Raw genomic sequence first — 7,500 nt, 5'->3', positions numbered from 1 at the left:
GCGACTTCAATAATAATAATAATAATAATAATAATAATAATAATAATAATAATAACAATAATGATAATGATAATAATAATGATTTTAGTTGACCAGGAAATGCTGGTAAAGCCATTCACGTATTCAGGTGTTCCCTTTCCTCTCTACTATTGACACATCAGCTGGAAAAGTCATCGGAGTGTGACAGCGAAAAATGTCTCGGAGCCAGAAATGTGATACCTGTTAAATGGAGAGAATTCCACTCGAAGTTAGGATGCTGTCGCTAGACGTTAAGGTACTCTCCGTATCTACACATCATATACATCGTACGTGCGGACGAACAAGAACCTCACGTTACTATCCCACAACGATAAAAGTCTGCCAGATATGGATGAAAATTCAACAGAGGAAAACAGCCTGTATCGTCCGGAGCATAACTGAACGACGGTGATCTAAAGATCCAAAGAAGACCTGCACTCGTTTCTCAGCGCTTCGATTCGTTTTCTCAGTCAGTCAAGTAACGCGGAACAGAGATGAATAATGGTTGCTGACTTCCAGGGCGTTTGGAGCGACCACCCACCAACAACTGGCTGAAACAATCCCGGGATGATGACGATGATGATGAGGATGATGATGATGATGACGATGATGATGATGACGATGATGATGATGATGATGACGATGATGATGATGACGACGATGATGATGATGATGATGATGACAAAGAGGAGGAGGAGGAAGGGGAGGGAGGATAATGAAGACGGTGCGGTGGTGGCAGTGGTGCAGGGAGTGGTGGTATTGCTGTTGCTGTTATTGCTGTTGTTGTTGTTGTTGTTGTTGTTGTTGTTGTTGTTGGTGGTGGTGGTGGTGGTGGTGGTGGTGGTAATGACGACGACAACAGCGGCGATGATGATGATGATGATGATGGTAATCATGATAGGATGCCAATAATAATAATGACGATGATGATGTTGATATTGAATATGATGATGATGATGATGATGACGATGACGATGATGGTGATGATGACGATGATGATGATGGTGGTGGTGGTGGTGGTGGTGGTGGTGATGTAGTTTCGGCATTATCATTATTACGTCAACTTGTCCATGTATATATTATGCGCTAAGACTTCAAGTGGAATACCCTCTATCAGTTAAGGAAGTAAAAATAGATGATGTGATAATAAAAAGCACAATCCTTGCTGAATACAGCTACCCAGGGTTTCCGGGGCGAAACATTAATTAATTTCGCCATGTTTTTTTTTTGTTTTTTTTAAGCTGATTACGTTTCAACACCGGACGTTGATAAGGAAGAAGAGAAAAAGAAAAGCACAATGGAAATCTGCAACCTTACAATAAACAATGTCAAAAAACACTTAAGCAAGTTCTTAATAGTTTAATATGAGGTTGGCGGACTGTTTCTAAATTCTACAAAGATGTATTCCTAAAAATGTGGACGTACAATGAATATCTCGTTCCTGGAGTTTATGTGGTCATTGAAGACTCTCAATACCACTAAGAGATATAGTTTTTGAAGAGAACCTACTTATTATAACATCGTAGACGCAAATGTGGCTGTGTGATAAATTGACTGTTTCCTAACCACACGGTTCCGTGTTCAGTCTCATAGCATGGCAACTTGGGCAAGTGTCTTCCTCAGTAGCCCCGGCAAAATTTGTACTCAGAACGTAAAGAAAGATGAAATACTGCAAAGCATTTCGCCCGGCGTGCTAACGTTTCTTATTTCTTTATTGCCCACAAGGGTGTAAACACAGAGGGGACAAACAAGGACAGACAAAGGGATTAAGTCGATTACATCGACCCCAGTGCGTAACTGGTACTTAATTAATCGACCCCGAAAGGACGAAAGGCAAAGTCGACCTCGGCGGAATTTGATCTCAGATCGTAATGGCAGACGAAATACCGCTAAGCATTTCGTCCGGCGTGCTAACGTCTCTGCCAGCTCGCCGGGCTTGAATACATTGAGTAATGTCAAATGCACGATATTTGTCGACAGTCAACTGTCTGCCGGTTCTGTCCCTACCTAGGGTTAAACAACGTCTCCAAAAAGCAGTAACACAGTGTTGTTGTTGTTGCTGTTGTTGTTGTTGTTGTTCACCACAGGTAAATGATGGAAGAGCAGATAGTGGTCATAGGATATAAAGATAATGAAAGAGACGGAAAAGCTGGTGGTGATGGAGATGATAGCGTTGTGGGAGTGGAGGAAGTCGTCCAGGAAGACATGGTTGAGGTGTCGCTGGTGGGGGAAATATTGTGACACCAGCTAGAAGAGGAAGGGCAGAAGCAAGTAACAATAGGTATATGTACGAATTTGTGTGACTGCACACGTGTTCTTGAGTGTAGGTGTGTGTGCGTGTGTGTGTGTGGGGGGGGGGTGTTTGTGTGTGTGTATATATATATATGTATATATATATATATATATATATATATATATATATATATATATATATATGGGAGAATATATAAATAATAACAACAGACGAGGACAGGTGGTGTAAATAACAAAAGTATATATTAGTATGACGCTCGGGAATACGGAAAGTCTTTGACGTTTCGAGCTACGCTCTTCAACAGAAAGAATACGGAGACAAGGAGAAAAACACGGAGAAAAAAATTGAATAGTGTTCAGTCAACGGTCAATCATATATATATATATAGATAGATAGATAGATAGATAGATAGATACATACATACATACATATATACATACATACATACATACGTACGTATTTATCAGATATCATATATATACACACACACATACACACATCGAAATAAAAAATAAATATATATATTCGCAGAGACAAAGATAGGTATATGTATATATATGTGGCTATATATATATAGATATGTTTCGACCACAGGTTGGTCCAGGCCATGTCTAACTTAATAGCACCACCAGATATATATATATATATATATATATATATGTGTGTGTGTGTGTGTGTGTGTGTGTGTGTGTGTGTGTGTGTGTGTGTGTGTGTGTGTGTGTGTGTGTGTGTGTGAGAGAGAGAGAGAGAGAGAGAGAGTGTGTGTGTGTGTGTGTGTACATATGTATATTGCATATATACACATACATGCACTGAAACACACACAGACGTATGTCCGTGCGTACGTATGTGTTTCTCTATGTAGAGTATGTATGAAGCTGTGTATTATACATAAACATGTGTGCTGTCGCAGGTGTGTTTATACGTAGGTATGTGTACGTACACGTGAGAAGTGTTTCAATATTTAAGTGTGAACGTGTTAGTGCGTGCTGGACGCTTTATGGGCGGGAGTCGGGTGAAGGTGTGAGATGAAGGGGAGCAAACCCCTTGAGTAAAAGGGGACTCTAACATCAGTGTAAAGGCTTGTGGGGGTGGGTGAAGAGGGATTGTCGCATGTTTAGGTGAACTTCAGCGCTTTAGGCTAAAAACAAAAACAAAAATATAAAATAAATAAAACGAAATGGAATAAGAAAAGAAAGAAAAGGAAAAACATTAGGATCTGAAAGAGAATAATGACCGTGGGAAGAATCATTATCCAGCTTCTTAACAAGATATGAGCAGCCTATCTATCTATCTATCTATCTATCTATCTATCTATCTATCTATCTATCTATCTATCTATCTGTATGTCTGTCTGTCTGTATGTCTATCTCTGTGCCTACCTGCTTGCCTTCCTGCCTGCCTACCTACCTACCTACCTACCTACCTATCCACCTATCTGTCTATGCATCTGTCAACCGAGCAAATTCTCTATTTCACTCTCTCTTAATATACATTTCTCTCTCATCACCTGTGTCACTATCTCTGGCTCTCTTTCACCCCCACTCCCTCTCCATCTCCCCCTCTCTCGCTATATATATATGTATATATATATATATATATATATATATATATATATATATATATATATATATATACATACATACACACACACACACACACATATATATATATATATATATATATATATATATACACACACACACACACACACATATGTAGGTATATGTGTATAATCACTTAAAAACGAGGACGTTCTGTTAGAACGAACAATGTTGCGGTAGTTACCATTACGGAAACTCATATTCGCTTTTGGTTTCCACATGTGAGCTTTTACGTGAGTTTCCTGTATGCACGTACATAAATATATGAGCGTTTGCACGTGAGCATGTGCTAATAAATACATTGTGAAGCTTAGTTTGTTGGTGTCATCTGGTTAATCAAGCACTTTTTGTTTGTCGCTAGTTTAATGACATCAAATGGTAAGAGAATGGCGCTCATATTGCATACGCTCAATAATCGCCATGTGCAAATACCTTTACGAAACTCGGTTATTTCAATCGGTTTTTTTCATTGCGACCATAGTAATATCACGCCCGTCTGCTGAGGGAGCGCGGAAAGTGAAATAAAGTTGAAGGCAATCACGACACCCCATTTACCCGTGAAGTTGTATCTTTGTCAATGAAATGCAGGCGACTGACCGGATGGATTCTAAGGACTTTTAGAACAAGAGATCAGGAAACCATGATGGTGCTCTGGAAGACACTTGTTCTAAGCCACTTTAACTATTGCTCTCAGCTATGGTCACCAACCAGTGTCAAATTAATCTCAGAACTTGAGGCAATCCAACGAAGCTACACGAAGAAGATAGCCTCTATGCAGCATATAAGCTATTGGGAAAGACTCAAGAAATTAAGACTCTATTCCTTAGAGCGTAGACAAGAAAGATATGCCATAATATACATCTGGAAGATCCTCGAAGGAATTGTCCCAAACTTTGGCATCGAAAGTTGCACAAATAAAAGAACTGGACGCCATTGCATAGTGCCAAGGACTCCAAATTTGCCATCAAGATGTAGGACAAGATACTGCAATAGCCTGGGCTTCAAAGGTCCACAGCTCTTCAATATCCTCCCGAAGGACCTGAGAGACCTGCATGCAGTGGATGTAGGTGTCTTCAAGACGAGGCTGGACCTCTTCCTGTTAGGTGTCCCAGATGAACCAACTTCACGGCAGGAGGCGCAGATGAGAGCAGCTGCATCAAACTCTCTCATGCACCAAATGTCAATTCCTGAAGTAAAATTCGTGAAGTAAAATTGCGTAGCAACACCAAATGGCGGTGCCCCAGCATGGCCACAGCTCATGAGCTGAAACTAGATAAAATGAAAATGAAAATAAAATGAAAATGAATGAAAAATATGCATACATATATATACATATATATAGCACAAATAAAAATATTATGCAATTAGGGATGGATTTATACATATATATATATATATATATATATATATATATGCAAATATATATATAGGTGCAGGAGTGGCTGTGTGGTGCTTACCAACCACATGGTCCAGGGTTCAGTCCCAATGCGTTGCACCTTGGTCAAGTGCTTTCTGACCAAAGCCTTGTGAGTGGATTTGGTAGAAGAAACTGAAAGAAACACATCGTCTATATATAGTGTATTTATGGTGTGTATACGCACCTGTCACCAAGCGGTTCGGAAAAAGTGACTGATAGAATAAGTACTAGGCTTACAAAGAATATGTCATGTGGTCGATTTGTTCAACTAAAGGCAGTGCTCCAGTATGGCCGCCGTGAAATGACTGAAACAAGATAAAAAGAAAAGGAATATATGATGTATACATAAACGCTTGCAAGTATATATATGTGTGTATGTGTGTGTGTGTGTGTGTGTGTATGTGTGTGTACGTGCGTTTGTGTTCAAGGTTAAATTTATATTTGTGTATATGTGCATTGTATATGCGTATATATTCAGGAATATGTGAATTTGTGACTGTATAAATTACGCGAGTATGTGTTAGTGGGTGGTTATTTATATAAGAAGCAGCTGACCTGAGGGCAATTGGCTTCACATACCACGCCATTTAAAGCACCAGATTTTAAAGATTTATTTTTAGCGCAACTTGACAGAACTAATACATGCGTACACACATATTATACCTAACACACTCAGATATATATATATACATATACACTTACATACATACTCACTAACACACATTCTGTCTTTCTTTCTCTCTCTCTCTCTCTCACACATACACACAAACACACACACGCATTCCTGGTTGTACACACGTATATGAACGATGAAGCTACTCGCAGTTACACTATACTGTACAGTTCAATTCATTTTAATCGCAATATAACTTAATTAGGTTCATCGAATAATTAATATGTAATTACGAATAATTCGATTCTCCGACAGTGGTCATCGGTAGGAAATCTATTGGAAAGGATATTTCTATTCAACGCAGAGGAAGAATATAAATAGCAATGTTTCATAGTTTAGCAGATCACAGCCGCAATAAGAGAGCTTCTTTTTTTATATCCCGCTCCGCTTCAACTGCGCGAAAGAACGTTGAATCTAGTGTCTTGTCAAAATACATTTGGTCGCACGAAGGAAGATACAAAATCGACTGAATCGGATAAACGTACCATAACGAGCGATCTTTTTTGTTTTGTAGCGAGCTTATAATATGTCCTACATTTTTTGAGATTACAAAAGTGTGCGAAGTGATGCTCGTTAGATATAAGAGCGATTAGATTATCTCGCCCTCAAGAAATTAGGTGAAAGTAGTGTTGTTGCCCTAGATATCAGTAAAGCTTTTGTGCGTGTCTCAGATGAGAATCCGCTGTCAGAAATTGCCCGCCATTGGGTTTCAGCCATCTCTCACTATCACGGTGTGTACAAATGGCACGCTCTTTCTAACCAAAGCATTAGCAACTCTAATGTTTCTCACGACTCCATTTAGTGCCCCACATTCTTCCTTCTATATTTCACTTGCTTCTTTTCCGTCAATTCCAAAATCTCTCACCATAACTTGCCACATCAAAGCTTTATCTAAGTGCAACTTAGATACTCAACTCCGAACCCGCACTTATTCAATGGAAGTTTAACACGCCTCCTCGAATGGAATCAAGTCGACCTTGCCTTCTTCAATGCACATATTAAAACACAATAAACATTATTGCATGACCATTCCTTTCGTACGTTCTCAACAAAGTAAAGACTGCATTTTGAAGATGACTTTTTCCTTTAGATTTTGGTTTTATAAGAAAATCTCAAGCAAATTGAGAAACCACTTAGAGTAAGGAACTATGAAGAAGGAGCAGTTAAGAAGAAAGGAATGAATTTACACTAAACTTGAAAGAGATCGGATCATAAGTAGAAGGAAAACAATGCGATAGATGTGAATTCCAAAAAAAGGTAGGTCGATAAAAAAAAAAGAAGCTAAAACTGTAGAAAGACTTCCTTATTCGTGGAAGTATATCAGCATTTGGGACAAGTTCTGAGTTTCAAGTCAGGCGAGATGATACAATGTAATCTGGAACAAGGAAAGTTCACCAGAGATTTTGCTGTAGTAATAACGATAGAAAAGACTAAGGCTGGTGACGTCATGTCGAAGTGACAAGAGGTGCAGAGTTGAAGCAAAAGATGGACCTATCAAATTAGAGACTTGCTTCTCAACCCGGTCGAAGTGATC

The 7,500-nt window shown here is 39.0% G+C and overlaps 1 protein-coding gene across 9 annotated transcripts in view; it reads right to left on the bottom strand.

The window, feature by feature from the left end:
• LOC149131760 (uncharacterized) overlaps window positions 1–7,500 on the bottom strand; it is a 1,392,655-nt gene that overhangs the window by 98,938 nt on the left and 1,286,217 nt on the right. The window contains exon 7 of one of the 9 annotated variants that reach the window (XR_016245172.1): window positions 5,478–5,598. The exons of 7 other annotated variants lie outside the window; for them this stretch is intronic. The gene's annotated coding sequence lies outside the window, so the exon portion shown is untranslated. Of the gene's footprint in view, window positions 1–5,477; window positions 5,599–7,500 lie in introns of those variants that run through there. One more of the 9 variants, XM_089366574.1, reaches the window with a different exon arrangement.

The sequence above is a fragment of the Octopus bimaculoides genome, chromosome 19 (genome assembly GCF_046866305.1).
Source record: "Octopus bimaculoides isolate indiv1 chromosome 19, ASM4686630v1, whole genome shotgun sequence".
Taxonomy (NCBI): Eukaryota; Metazoa; Mollusca; class Cephalopoda; order Octopoda; family Octopodidae; genus Octopus; species Octopus bimaculoides.
The sequence above is the reverse complement of the archived record's forward strand: the minus strand, read 5'-3'. Positions and strand labels throughout refer to the sequence as shown.